The sequence below is a fragment of the Lepisma saccharinum genome, chromosome 3, assembly GCF_977018435.1.
Source record: "Lepisma saccharinum chromosome 3, izLepSacc3.1, whole genome shotgun sequence".
NCBI lineage: Eukaryota > Metazoa > Arthropoda > Insecta > Zygentoma > Lepismatidae > Lepisma > Lepisma saccharinum.
Window position 1 is genome coordinate 20,505,979 of NC_139231.1, and position 15,543 is coordinate 20,521,521.

Below are 15,543 nucleotides of genomic sequence, written 5' to 3' on the forward strand. Positions count from 1 at the left end.
ACCCTAATTAGTAATTATGACCATTGAAAAAGTTGAAGGTAGCTTACTTAAAATTTTCTTGCTGAGGGATCGTATCGTCCCATATCTCCACTTCATAATAAAGAAAAACATCAAGTTCATATTTCGAAAATGACTTAGAGTTTTCCACCACGAAAATATGTTTTTCATAGTTTGAAGTTCGTTAGTATTATCTTTCAAGGTTTCCATTGTTTTAAGTTCACACATATTTTATATTTCATACGTTCCTCTCTCTTTTCATACAGTCTTTGGGAAAAAGCTGAAGTTTCTCAAACATGGTCTGGTTCAAATGACTCCTTTTCGCTCTCCTGTTCCTACTTTAAACAAACAACAAAATACTTCATAACTAAACGATTGCTTGTTCAAAAACGCCAATAGACATGTTCATCATTTTCCCTTTCAGCGTTTCTCGATTTTATCTGAATTCGTTTCCTCATGAAAATTGCCATGAGGAAATTATAGATATGACATTATGTGTGAATTGGTTTCTTTAAACTGGTACCAAATTTAAACATGAGCTACCTGGACAAGAGGTAGCGTGCTTGGTTCTTACGAGGGAGGTCTTAGGTTCGATTCTCCATCTTGGCAGGGTTTTTTTTTTCAGGAGTATATCGTTGGGTGTAAAGTTATCCACCATGCTAAGAAGTTAACGTTGGTCTCTGTATTTCACAAGTGGAAAGAAAATAGTAAGAGAAAGTTATTTCGATTATAGGAGGAAGTCACATGCCACGTGGAATGCGCAGAATCAAGTTACATAGAGCTAAGTCTTTTATGGTGGTTTCGAATATTGCAAAGTTAGTGCGGAAAGTTTGTTATATCTGATACTCGTACTTTCTGTTCAAAGAAGACAAACATTTTAGATACAAAGCAGTGAGGAATTAACGATGATTATGAGGTTTTGAATTTTTTGTTTGTCACTCACTATATAAATACTTATTAGTAGTTTCTTATCGAATCGGCCTTCGTTGCAATAACAATTTATTTATGTTAATTAGCGATTTACTATTAGTTTTAGACGCATGGTAAGATGGTGGTGAGGGGATTGACAACAGTCATTACGAAGGAACGGACATAAAATTACCAATCTTAGCAATTTGAACTCATTGAACGCTCTCCTTCGTTACAGTACTGCACTACATCACTACTTAACATAACTGTATATCTTTTTTTAGTACATCGAAATCAAATAATAAATATTTTAGGTGTCAGTGAAGAACAAACAATACATAACTTAAATAACATTACATTTTGCATCCTGAATACATATATGTGATTTGTGAATTAATCATGATGTGTGTGTTAACACAACATATGAACAATAACTAAAAAGAAAAGTTTTAACTTCAAATCCTGGAAATCTCCAACTTCTAAGGGGAAATATGCGCAGAAGGGACGTCCCACAAGTGTGCATCGGATTCATTTTTTAAATATTCTAATATCAACGGTATCTGTTCAGCAAAAAAAAAAAAAGAAAAGAAACAGGAGAAGGTGGGATTTGAACCCGCGACCTTTCACGCTTGATGAAAAATAATGATAGCAGCTCCTAACCAACTGCTCTACGTTAACTTAATGACGTTATACCCTTAAAAACATGTTGACGTTTATGAAGACTCCCACCTTCCTGTGTTTCAAGCACATTTTCTCGACAAGTCGTGTAAAATATATGTTTTTGAGAACTGTTCGATATTATGCAAGGTATTGTAAATAAAATGTCGCATAAACTCCTCACAAATTTGCTTCTTTCTGCACAAACTTGATGGCAATTTCCTCCAGGTGGAGAAAAACTCTCTTCAGTGTTTCAAACGCCCCAAATTTCAAGTCGAGCAAGCAGAATCGTAAATATCCTTCAACGTTCTTTTTCCAATTTATTATTTCTGTTTGATTGTGTATTATAATAGCTGTTTATAGTTTCTAAGTTCATGGAAAGTGTTAAATTGAAAACCTATCACATCAGCGTTTTTCGTCTAGTGGAAGGACCTACTCAAAGTTGGCTACTCTCACCTGGAGCTGAAGTGCAATGTTGCCAAGTTTACGATTTCGGGACTTAGAATTCTTTCGGGGCGGTCAAATAAGATGTTGCGAAGTGTACACTGATTCAAGCTTCAAAATGCAGCGGTACCTTGAAATGACTTTAGCTCAGAGACTATTTGCCCTGGAGATATGAACGATATACCGTTGTACGCAGAATGAATCACAGATTCAGACGATATATAATTTATGCACATTCGGCATTCGGAGGGGGAAAGGGGTGAAATCCCCTAAAAAATACTTTTCTTTAAAAAAATGGTGTTTCCTTCATTTGAAGCTTCCTTCGAATGCACTTAGCAGGAGGGAGTGAAAAGCATTGCTTTAGAACAACAAAGCTGGTCTTCCTTTGTCGGCAAAAATTTGACGTTGAAAAGGGAAGTACCTTTTCCCACCTTTTCCCCTCCATTTTCATGAAGACAAGAAAAATGCAAAAAACCATTTCTGTTAAATACATGTGTTAGGAACAATATAAAAAAATAAAATCGAAATTCTAGCCAAAAATAGAAAAGTTATAACGTAAAAACTACGACCTTGACACAGCGTCTCGATTGAGACGCTTGGGACAGTGAGGGTTACATTTGGGTATCTCGTTCGAGACGCTTGGGTGGCAAAAGGTTAAAATTTGTAAGGGGTGGGAGATACTAGAAATGGGTGTAGGGGTCGTGAGACATTCGGCATTCGCATGATTTTTCTTAGTTCTGGTGACTACTTTTTTATTTTCTTCGTGATAACATTCACGGTTCAACAACATACTGTAGATGTAACTTTTCTGGCAAGGATGTATTGTTATGAAACAAGAATTATTAAAATCACGAACTGAAATGTTAAACAACGTGTAGAGGAGAATTCATTCGTCCTGTGGATGAAACAAATTGCTGTTATCTTGTTGTGTAAATCTGTTACATATAATAATGAAAAAGTAAGGCATAGGTTCTACAGATGTAGCATATATCGGCATGTCGTAGTGTGGATAGAATGGGTATTCGGGTAAAGGTGTAATTTTGAAATTTGGTACATGCAATGAGGATGTTCCCAATTTCCATTTGTGTTTGATTACATGGGGAATGAAGTTTATGCATTTTATAAATGTTGCCCAGTGAAATTTTTTTGGTTTATCGAACGTTGTTATTTTAGCTATGTTTGGCAATCATACTAAAGTGTAGGGTGTATAGGACAATTTTTTTCTCTTTCTTTTAATGACTCAACTAAGCTATGAGGCATATTAATATAAATTCCTGCTTACTGCACAACTAGTGCGAACTTGGCAAGTAAAGTGAATTATTACCCTGATATCTATGCATTTTTGATAAGGGAGAACGGGTACAAATTAAATTACCATTCTTCGGATGAAAAATAACTATACTCATATGATGATAAATATTTTACTCGTTGTTTATTACTCTATTAATATTTCATCTCGGACTCATTTTCAAGGTGTTAGTTAGCATATGCCCAAGGGAGACTATATTTAAACGACTAAACATAAATATTTGTTAAACGCGTTAGGAATTTATTTAAATACATACATACTCGTACTCTACTTATCTCTTTGAGGTTAACCAGTGTGTAGCAGCATCCTGTATGTAACTGGATATCCTATCTCTATTCTCTTTTTCTCTTTTTTTCTTCCTTGTCTTTATTTTTCTCTTATTTGCACTCATAGTTGTCGAGGGTGTTACTACTTTTAATGGTCACCTTGTATTATGAAATTGAATGTATGAGAAAGGGGATTGAAGTCCTACCCTGGGTGATCGAGAGCCTTTTCAATTTGTTGAGCAAAAATTTCCCAGTCCTCAGATGAATATAAACAAAATTTTCTCGAGTCAAACTTATCTGCATTTTCAGAAAGAAAGTCGAGTGTGGCTTGAATTGCAGTTTCAGCAGCCAGTGCAGACGGCATTTTGAACTCTCCAGTTGGGAGATGAGGAAACACGATAGAACGCTGATGCAACACATCATAGTTTGTAAACTGTTTTTGTAACACTTCCGAAGGTGTCCTGGGTTCTTGTCCTTTGGGGTAACAACATTAAAAATGTAGTTAGCTTGCAAAGAAAATGCTGGAGTAACTGTGACACTTCCAACTTCTGTAGTTAGCTTGCAAAGAAAATGCTGGAGTAACTGTAACACTTCCAACTTCTGCCGGCACAACGTTTTGTAACTCGTTTTGTAGTTCTTGACCGCACGCTTCGTAAAATGCCAGAGCAAGAACCACGTCCGCTTTTTGATTTGTAATGCAACCTTCTACAAGTTCGATTTTTGAAAACAGGTTATAACGGCAAATTTGGGTGCTAGAATTTTCATTAATGTTGTGCGCAAACACAATGGAAGGTAAATATTCGTTCCAGCATTTCAAAAGTGGAACGTTCGAGATTCTGTGGTGGTGAATGGGTCGGTGCGAATTTCAAGTTGATGCCTAATGTGCGTGAAATTTCTAGAAACACGTTAGACGTGTGTGGAGTAGCCTTGTCCAGCAAAAGTATCTGAGGAACGCCATATGACAAGATTATATGTTTGGTTAAAAACTCTACAACAGTTTCCGTAGTGATACGAGTTACTGGTTTGGATACAAGAAATTTCGTGCAATGGTCCATACAAGAGAGAACATATTGGTAGCCTGCAGGGGTCGGTGTCAAGGAACCGAAGGCGTCTAGACTAATTACCTGGAAAGGTGTTAGGGACGTTTTCTACCTTTGTTAATTCGTAATTTGATGGACCGTTGGCTCTTTTTGCAATTTGGCAAGTGTGACAGTGGCGTACTAGATCGAATGTTAATTTCTTAGCTTTGGACAAATAATACTTTTGATTGCACAGTTTGTATGTTAAGGTCGAGCCTAAATGAGCAGCCATAGCTATGCCGACCTGAATTTTGGTTACCACTTCGTGTCTAAGTTTATGTGGGATACACAAAATGTTGATCTTGGTGTTTGCGAGTCTGTGACTTTGTCTTCTGTAGGTTCCAGTGGCTGTCTTGATAGACTGTCAGCCATTTTGTTGCCCGTCCCTTTTATGTGAATGGGAATTATTTGAAATTCCTGGATATTCTGACTCCACCAAGCCATTTTGGAATTTTGTGAGTTCTTACTGTTATTCAAGAATGTTAAAGCACGGTTATCCGTGAACAGATATACTGGTTTTTCCAAGAGATAGTAGGGAAAGCTACATAATACATAAATACACACATGCCAAAATTTCTAAAGAGAAAGTGTCATATTTCTTCTCAGCCTCTTTCAAAGTATGACTCGCGAAGCGAACAGGGTGAAGTTCAGTCTCCCCCTGTTCATTGACGGAGTTCTGACAGAACACACCCCCTATCCCACTTCTTGAGGCATCTGTGAATAAGTAATTAGGCTTTTTTGCATCGTAAGGAGCAAGAACAGGTGTGCATACAATTTTCTCTTTCAAGCACGTGAAATGAGTTTTCACACTCGAGTGACCATACAAATTTTACGTTTCTCTTAAGGAGTCTCAAAAGTGGAGCTGCATGTGAACTGAAATCAGAAATGTAAGTTCTTACGAACGAGCAAATTCCCAAGAACTTCCGAATGTCTTTTGTACCTTTCGGGGTGGGATATTTGGTGACAGAAGCCAGAATTTTCGGAGAAATTTCAAAACTCGTGGCGCTAACATTATGTCCTAAGCAACATATGCAAATTTTGATTTATCGATGTTCAGTTTCAGGTTCTTTTCTCTAATCCAAGTAAATGCATTTCTCATTATCGTAAGCAATCTTTGGATTGAATTTACACTGAGAATAATATCATCCACGTAAATGGAATTCTCTTTCTCGTCGACACCGTTAAACACTAAGCTGCTGATGTGGTTTAACACCTGTGGGGTGTTCTTGTACCCCATAGGTAAGTACTTATACTGATAAGAATATAAATTGGGGATGCTGAATGCAGTTTTATGTTGGGAGTCTTCACTTATTCTGCATTTATAGAAACTAGATTTAAGGTCAAGTTGTGTATAATATTTCTTACCAACTAAGTTACTCAGTGTGTGTGAAATACAAGGCAATGCAAAGCTCAAGTATGGCGTTTGACAATTGAGCGACCTGAGGTCGGTTAGAAGGCGGTACGTGTTATCTGGTTTGCGTATCAAAAATGTAGGAGAGTTGTACTGCAAGCCTAGTGACTTGGTTTTAATTCGTTGACTTTCCATTTCCGCAAGTTGATACTTTATTTGTTCCTGTAGGTTGGCGGGTATCGGAAATTGCAGCTGGTGGAACGGCAGATTAGTTCCTGTGGGTATGACATGTTCATAGTCCTCAAAGTCTCCCCTGTCCCTCTAGTCCCAAGCAAACGCATTGGAGAATTTGAAAACGAGTTCTTCTATTTTACTTTTGTCCTCCGTGCTTAGATCTTTATTTATGTTGAGGTGTTTAACATCAAATTTTTGCCTTAGCGATTTTTGCTTTTTCTGCTAATTGTCTTTCTGTAAGTTTCTGACAAGTTTCTGGGTGGTCGTTGCTGGAGCTTCAGTCAGGTTCGGCAAGGACTTCCGTATCAAACTGCATTATGATTTTGCCAATGGTTAATTTTCACAGAGGAGTTAGCTTACTTATTTTAACTTTATCTGTTGTTTGATTAGTGACAAAAAGCATGGGGTCTTCTACATTCAGTAATGAACGTGGAATTAAAATATCCCTTTCAAGCAACGAAGGGTCAGGTTACACGATATTGCAATTTCTGTTAGAAGTGTTAATAATTGTATGCAACATTTCACGTAATTACCTTGGTTATTCCCTAGTTTCATGTTCACAAAATATAAGTTATCTTCTTTAATCAGTGGGACTTTAACTCTTTTGCTCAGGTCCACATATCTTATCCCCAAATATGTGGCATTTACACTTTTAAAATATGGGTATTCTGGGGTTGTGATTGGGTGTTTAGTATACTTCTTTCCCACCATTGAGAAAAATAACGGTTGGGGTTTCTTGTGCTCCTAGCCCTGCAGGAGGGATATGGATCTCTGAATGTGCCTAGGTTATTGCTATAAGTCTGGGGATTAGAATTTTGATATCTGTTCAGGCCATACCTATAATCGAAATTATGGGGTTGTCTACAATATGCCCGATTTGGTCTGGAACCCCAGCTGTTGCCTCTGCAGGGTTGATACTGAAGTTGTTGGATCAGTGCCACCTGTTTGCTCATTTGGCTGGTCACTGAGTTTATTAGCTCGCGATTAGCCAAGTGCAGTTTCTCGACCTGAGCTGCAAGTGCATTTACCTCCACGCGAGTATCTGCTTGATCTTGCATTTTCCTCGCCGTGGAGTGTAAGGTGTTGGGTGGTGGACTTTGCCCTGCAGCAGGACCTGCTGGACTTTGATCTGCAAGTATGGTGTTCACCACCGGCTTGAGGACTCGACTACGGAATTTTGCTTTGTCAGGTAAAATTTCATCATCGCTTGAGGCAAATCACTCTGTGCTGGATTCCTTGCTGTTCGATTTTGTTAAATTTTGCTTGTTTTCTGAGCTCTTTAACAATTGACGTAACCATTTGAATAGGTCTTCCAGATTGGTAAATTCTTTCTCGGCGGCCTCCAGATACTCATCTTTGAGACCCCTGTTTACACTGTACATTAGTTTGTCTTCCGAGAAATTCGGAATTAACTTTCGAATTAATGCTGACTTGGCAGCAACATAATGCAGCACAGATTCATTTTTCCTTTGGATACGGGCTCTGATCCTATCCTCGCCCATTTGCAGATCAGCCTTTTGGGGGAATGTATCTTTGAGTTGTTCTGCGAGCTGATCAAATGTTGTGTTCGCATAACCAGGAGATAATTTTACAGCCGAGAACCATTCTAGCGCTACCCCCCTGAGAGATAATGCAAACGCTATTTTCTTCTTCTCTGCTTTCCATCCATTATATTCTGCGACATTTTCAAACACTAACAGAAAATTATCGACGTCTTCTTTTTCCTTCCCTGCGAATGTGGGTGTCTTAAAGGATGTGGAACTGCCCATGATGAAGGGTTGGTTGTCTGGGACAGGGTTTATGTCACTGGGCTGGGTTGCACTATCTGGGTGCCGCTATTCAATTCTAATGTCTGCTAATCTAGCCTACCTATGAGTAGTTACTCTATTCGCCTCTATGGGAGTTGAAATAGCCAGCCTAGTTATTTCATCCAGCATACGATTGAGCTCTTCTTCTAGCAGATTTAAACTGTCCATTGGACACGCGTCATTATTAATTTAGAAAATGGGTTTATTATTATTTTTATTGTTAACACAATTTACCACAAAACACGAAATCTAAGGTATACCGTTGCGTCCGTTACAATTTTGACCTAACAGAATTTTGCCTTTCATTACTATTCATAATGTTGAAAATTTGATAGCGATTTTCCCATTATTTATACTCAAAATTTTGATATAGGCACCTCCACCATTTAGTCTCTCATCCCCCCGAGAATAGTCACTGGCTAGAGGTGTAGAGAACGTGTTTGCTTCTAGCCTCCAACTCCGCTCACACCTATTATCTCTGGGTGATAGAGACGGCACCGGGAGATTGGTAGATCCTTAATAAAAATACTGTTGTCTCATTCCACACATTTAATTCTAGGAAGGATATTCGAAGGGATTGTATTCGGTAAGGCAATTACCACTCACTCACCTTACTGAGCTGTAAACTCCGTCGTGTCGACTCCAGGTTGATACAGTCCAGTTCTACACTTTATGATTGACAGTCCATGGTAGCGATATTGCAATGAGAGGGCTGAGACGTTGCTTCTGGCTATTTTATACTCGGAGGTGTATGACCTTCCAAGTTGACACAATGCTCCTGCCAAGTTGGAGCACACGTATATTATGCAGAGCAAGGGTCGTGCATACGTCACTCTTGTCATACCATCTATAGTAGGTTACAGGATGGAGGGGAGGGGGAGAAAAATCCAGCTATGACACCTGCAAGGTAGAAAAAAACCAGTTTACCTAGGATGAAATAAGGACACATATTCATTCCTTAGATTTGTAGAGTGACTAGCCATGTGAGGTTGTGTTGTATGTGTAGCTTGAAAAAGTTTGGTAGACCAGAATGAAACGTAGCAGATAAAATCAAATAGAAATAGCTGTGTTAGATTATTTTGCATGAAAGCTTCTAGAGTTACTTAATAACAGGGTGTGTACCAGTCAAGAAATTATGCTTGTGGTCAAGAATTTTTGCTATATTTTTACAGTATAGTGAATTCACATTGTTATATACCTGTACTGGGATTTGATAAAATTGAATATTTGAAAATGTGTACGTAATTGTATTTAGTAGTGGTTAAGATTTGTATACTTTGTTTCTTAAGAATTACATTCTTGAAAGTGTGAAGTTTTGTAAAAATATTAAATAAAGCAATGTGGCCATTCCCCATCCAGGATGAAGTCTGAAGCATTAATTTTTCCATGCATTCATAATTAAAGCTAGTCTAAATCTTTTGTTAAAGTACGGATTCAGTGTTCATCTTAACCGGCTTTGTGGAAGGGTTTTTTTACATTCAATAAAAAAAATATATTTTGTTAATATCCAACTATACATAAAAAGGAGGCGATTAAATATATGTTAAGAGAAAGAGGGAATAAAGTTCAAGAAAAAGGGAAGAAAGGTCAAGAAAAAGTCATGAAAAAAGCAAGAATTTTGGATTTGTCATATCAGTAGACATCCTGAATAATAATTTGGTCCAAGTTTGAATCCGAATCCAGCCATTCCGTTATTGTGCTCTATGAAACTGAACTAACCTGTGGTTCCACCACAGTGGTTACAAAAGAGAATGATGGTTGGAGGGTTAGCTTAGTTTCTTTTCAGTATTAGTGATAATTCTAGATTCAGAACTTTTACAAATTCTATTTTTACAATTACCTTGAAACCGGGCTTTTTCAGGCAAGAAAATTTGCTAGAAAAAAGCAACATTAATTTACATTTTTTGAAGTAGCATAAGAAGAATCTGTATGAGGTTTTAAACAGTGTTTTTTTTTTTTTTTGTGGTTATTTAACATCGCTTTTCTGCCACTCTTGGCTAATTATGGCAATGGGAATAAGTGATGATTACTTGACATTGATGAAGGGACATTCACAAAGAACATTATGTCCAGCTTGGGACTGGGACATTTTAGCTTCAGGACCATATCAAAGGTCAAGTACCTATGCACCAGATCACTTAACTGGCATAAAAAGGTACATATTATTTCTCTCTACATTAGACTATGCAGGGCTGTGCCCTAATCCAGCCATGTCATGCCCCTGTGTACATTTCATGCATGCAAAACAAGATCCAGTGAGCCAGCCCACTTTTCCTTTTTTCATGAAATAAGTCTTAACTCATCAGATCGCCAGATTGGCCTATTTTAACTACACAAGTACAATCCCTAGCATCCTCGCCTTGTAATCAAGGGGTCCCAGGTTTGATACCCGGTGGAGGCACATAGTGGTTCGGATTCCACTTTAAACTGTAGGTCCAGTTCCAATTAGCCTTACTGTGCATAAAGTGGACTTAAAACACTTAACTCATTCAATGAAAAAAAAGAACATTCCTACATTCCTACTCACCAACGAGAGAATGGTCGATATGTAGTTGGCTTACCATTTAAGAACAATGATGTGGTTTTTAGGGTTTTCAAGAGAAACAGCAGTTAAGAGACTTAAAAGTCAAGAACACAGACTTTCTCACTCCCATGAACTTCGTAAACAGTATAATGCTTTCATGACTGAGTATAGAGAACTTGGACATATGGAACTTATCCCCCCCTGAAGAAATAGATAAGGTGCCTAGTGAAAGCTTTTATTTTCCTCATCATCCTGTATTTATAGACAGTATGACTTCACCTATTCGTGTAGTTTTTGATGGAAGTTGTAAAACGTCTACAGGTGTTTCTCTTAATGACACTTTAATGATTGGCCCTAAGTTACAAAGTGTGTGATATTACAATTCAGAATACATCAAGTAGCCCTAACTTCTGACATCTCAAAAATGTATAGACAAGTGAAAATTAATCGAAAGGATACAGACTTTCAGAGAATTGTGTGGAGAGAGGATTCTAGTGAACCAATTCAATACTTCAGATTATTGACTGTCACATATGGTACTGCTTATGCACCATACTTAGCTACGAGGTGTCTGCAACAATTACGTGAAGATGAAGGTGCAAATTTTCCCCTTGCTTCAAATGTGATACTTAATCATGTGTACATCGACAATTTCTTAAGTGCGAGTGTTTCTACGGAGGGTGCTATAGAACTGTACCATCAACTAACCCAACTCCTGCTTAAAGGTGGTTTTGAACTTCGCAAATGGTCCTCAAATGATACCAAAGTGTTAGACAGTATTCCAAGCGAATTGCTTGAAAGAAACGTGCCGTTTCAATTTAATGACAGTGACTGTAAGAAAACATTGGGGATTCAGTGGTGTCCTTCCTTGGATCATTTCTCCTTTAATGTATTGAGTCCAATTGTGCATTCTCTCGGAGATATCTAAGTTGTTTGATCATTTGGGCTGGTTATCACCTACAACAGTGAAAGCCAAGCTATTGATACAAAAACTGTGGAAATTAGAACTTGACTGGGATGATGAACTTCCAAGTAATGTAATTGATGAGTGGGTTAGTTACTGCAGTGATTTACCAAATTTGCAAACTATTAGAATTGAATGTTGCATCATTCCCAAAGACTGTATCAAGCTTCATTTAATCGGGTTTTGTGATGCATCTGAAGCAGCCTATGCAGCGGTTGTTTACCTTAGGTGTGTCTGTGTTGATGAACAAGTCCAGGTTAAACTTGTTGCCTCAAAAACAAGAGTGGCTCCTCTGAAAAAGATAACACTTCCACGACTGGAACTTTGTGCTGCATTATTGTTGGTTCACCTCATTACTTATGTGCGAAAAGCATTGCCAGTTAACTTCACAACTGTTACCTCCTATTCGGACTCCAAAATAGTTTTAGCGTGGATAGCTTCATGTCCTAGTCGTTGAAAACTTTTGTGGCGAATCGGGTCTCTAAAATACAAGAGGAAGGTGGTATAAAGTGCTGTCATGTCAGCGGTAAAGAAAATCCTGCTGACTGTGCAAGTTGTGAGATTCCCCCTTCCAGGTTAGTGACACATTCTTTATGGTGGCAAGGGCCTCCATTTTTACATGAGCTACAATTGCTTGAAAACAAGTGTGACGTACAAGAATGTAGTGAAGTGAGTGTAGAACAGAAGCAGTCTGTTGTAAGCCTTGTGTCAACACAAGACAACCCATTATTTGAGAGGTATTCTTCTCTAAATAAACTGCAACGTGTAGTGGCCTGCTGTAAACGGTTCATTTGCAATGCCTGCAACAAAACTAACAAACTGCATGGTCCATTGAACACTAAAGAGTTGTGGGACACACTTCTGGTGTTAGTGAAAATTGTGCAATAGGGTGAATTTGCCAGTGAAATTAATGCTCTTAACAATGGTTTACCCTTATCTTCAGGGAGTACCTTGCATAGTTTAAATCCATTTTTTGATGAACTAGGTGTTCTTGGGGTGGGCGGCAGATTGAAACACAGTAACAGTGCCAAACATCCTATTTTGCTGCCCAAGAAGCATGCACTTAACAGACTTTCACGGTGGCAACTTACACAAAATATGATGCAGCATTTCTGGAAACGTTGGTCTCGAGACTATCTCACCCAGCTGCAACAACATTCGAAGTGGAGAACACAACAGAAAAATCTTCAAGTTGGTGATTTGGTTCTCATCAGAGATGATCAGCTTCCTCCACAGCAATGGAAACTTGGAAGAATATATGAGGTTCATCCAGGCACTGATGGACTCGTAAGGACTGCTACAGTGAGAACCAATACCGGCAATTACAAAAGACCAATTGTAAAGCTATGTCTTTTGCCATTTAATAATGATTGTGAAAATTGAAAAATTGAACATTTGCATTCAATAATTTCAAATAGTTGTAGTGTTCAATATGTGTAAAATTGTTTTTCATATTTTTTCTTTGCAGTGTACCATTTAATTTTTTTATTTTTTGAAATTATATATTTCAATGTGGGCGGTATGTTGAACCCAGGAGCGGCATCAGAAATTTTCGACCGGGTGGGCAGAAGCTGTATATTGATAGATTCAGGTGGGCAGGTATAAATGTAAGGCCATATATACCTATATTATACTCTATGTGATAAAAAATATCTGGACACTCACTGGAATTAGGGTGTGAAGTTCGAAGCATCCTCCATCGGATGCACTGGCAATCAATACCGTGTGGGGCCACCCTTGGCCTTGATGACAACCTCCACTCTCACAGGTATACTGGCAATCAGGTGGCGAAAGGTATCTTGGTGAATGCCGGTCCATTCTTCGCGGAGTGCCGAGATGAAAAGAGCAGTGGATGTTGGTTGGCGTGGTCTGGCACGAAGTCGGCGTTCCAAAACATCCCAGAGATATTCAATGGGATCCAAATCGGGGCTTTGCACAGGCCAGGCCATAAGTAGGACGTTGTTCTCTTGAAACCACTGTCCCACACGGCCCGCAGCAGCATGAACGTTTGTAAAATGTCAACGTAATGAAGTGCCGTGACAGTACCGTGCAAAGCAACGAGGGGACCAAGCCCCTTCCAGGAAAAACATGCCCACACTGTCCCCCACCTCCACCGAATTTCACTGTCGGCACAACACAGGATGCTAAATGTCGTTCATGAGGCATTCGCCACACCCACACACGACCATCGGATCGCCACAAGGTATAACGTGATTCGTCACTCCACATCACGGATTTCCACTGTTCCAACGACCAGTTGCGTCTCTCCTTACACCATGCGAGGCTGCGCTTCGCGTTTCGTTGTGTGATGTGGGGCTTATGGGCAGCTGCTCGTCCATGGTAACCGAGTAGGCATACCTCAAGTCACACAGTCATGCTGCTAGGATTACATCCTGCCCTGGTTTGGAATTCTTGTGTGATGGTGGCGATCGCTGATTGCCGGTTCTCTCGTACTACCCTATTCAAGACTTGGCGGTCTCTGTCTGTCAACATGGGCGCTCGGCCAGAACGTTTTGCGGTTGTACACGTCCCATTACGTTTCCACTTTACTATCACATCGACGGCAGTGGACTTCGGGATGTTTAGGAGGGTGGATATCTCGCGCACTGACTTGTTACTCCTGTGGCACCCAATCACTTCACCACGTTCGAAGTTTGTAAGTTCCTTCAACCGACCCATGCTGCTGTCTCGTGCACTATGCTACCTGTAGTGGTTCCTTGCTTGCCTCACCTCGCTGTAGATGGCACCACAGAGTGGCCTACTATCTGCAACACACATTTTGCTGGTGTCTGGATATTTTTGATCACGTAGAGTATGTATGTGTGTGTGTGTGTGTGTGTGTGTGTGTGTGTGTGTGTATAAATATATATATATATATATATATATATATATAAGACACATACAGGGTGGTGCAAAATTCCGTTTAGAACGCGGAGGAGGTGAATCGCCAAGTGAAATGAAGACGGAAATATAAATGGAATTTTGTCGAATGACGCACCGTGTGATGCCGAAATCGTGTGATAATGGACTTTACACCTCCATATGCCAACAAATAGTACTCATAAAGAAGATGCGGCACGATATCTCCAAAGAAAATACACCTGGGCTAGCGAATGATGCACAAATCGCGTGTCGAAAATGAAGTGAGGGATTCCCGGGAATATGTCCGACATGGAACGCAGGTATCGAATGGGGATACAAAGGGAAATGACGGAGGTCACAGCACATGAAGAACATTTCGCCAGGAAGTGTCCGAAAAGCAGGCTGCAGAAGGGAATTCCCCAGAGAAGAGGGGACACAGACAACATGTGCAAGAGGTGTACTATGATGACACACACGTACACAAGTAGTGACACAAGTAATGACATACGATACATATCACAGACGTTGTTGAAAATGTCCGCCAGCCACATCTACACACAGACGGCATCGGCGTAGCAGGGATGCTCTGGTATGCTCAAATACGTTGGGCATGTCAATGATCATCCCAGCAGCGACGGTAACTCGAGCAACGAGGTCCTCCACACTTTCCACCGGGGTTTCGTAGACCAGCCTCTTCATTTCGCACCACAAGAAGAAATCTAGCATTGTGAGGTCGGGTGACCGAGGTGGCCACAGAACAGGTCCACGACTAGCAATCCATCTATCACCGTATGTATTGTTGAGTACAGCTCTGCCTCGTAGGTCAAAATGTGCAGGGGCACCGTCATGTTGATACCATATATCTTGCCTAATTGCAAGTGTAACATTTACCAAAACTTCAGGTAGAACTTCTCGTAGGAATACACAATAGTTCCCACCGGAAAAAGTATTGGGCAACACGTACGGACCTATCAGGTTGTCCCCGACAATGCCACACCACACATTCACTGCGAACCGTCGCTGAAAATGACGCTCAATGATTGCATGCGGTTTTTGCACATCCCAAACGTGACTATTATGGGTATTGAAGACGCCTTCTCTGGTGAATAGTGCCTCGTCGGTCCAAAACACTGCATTTG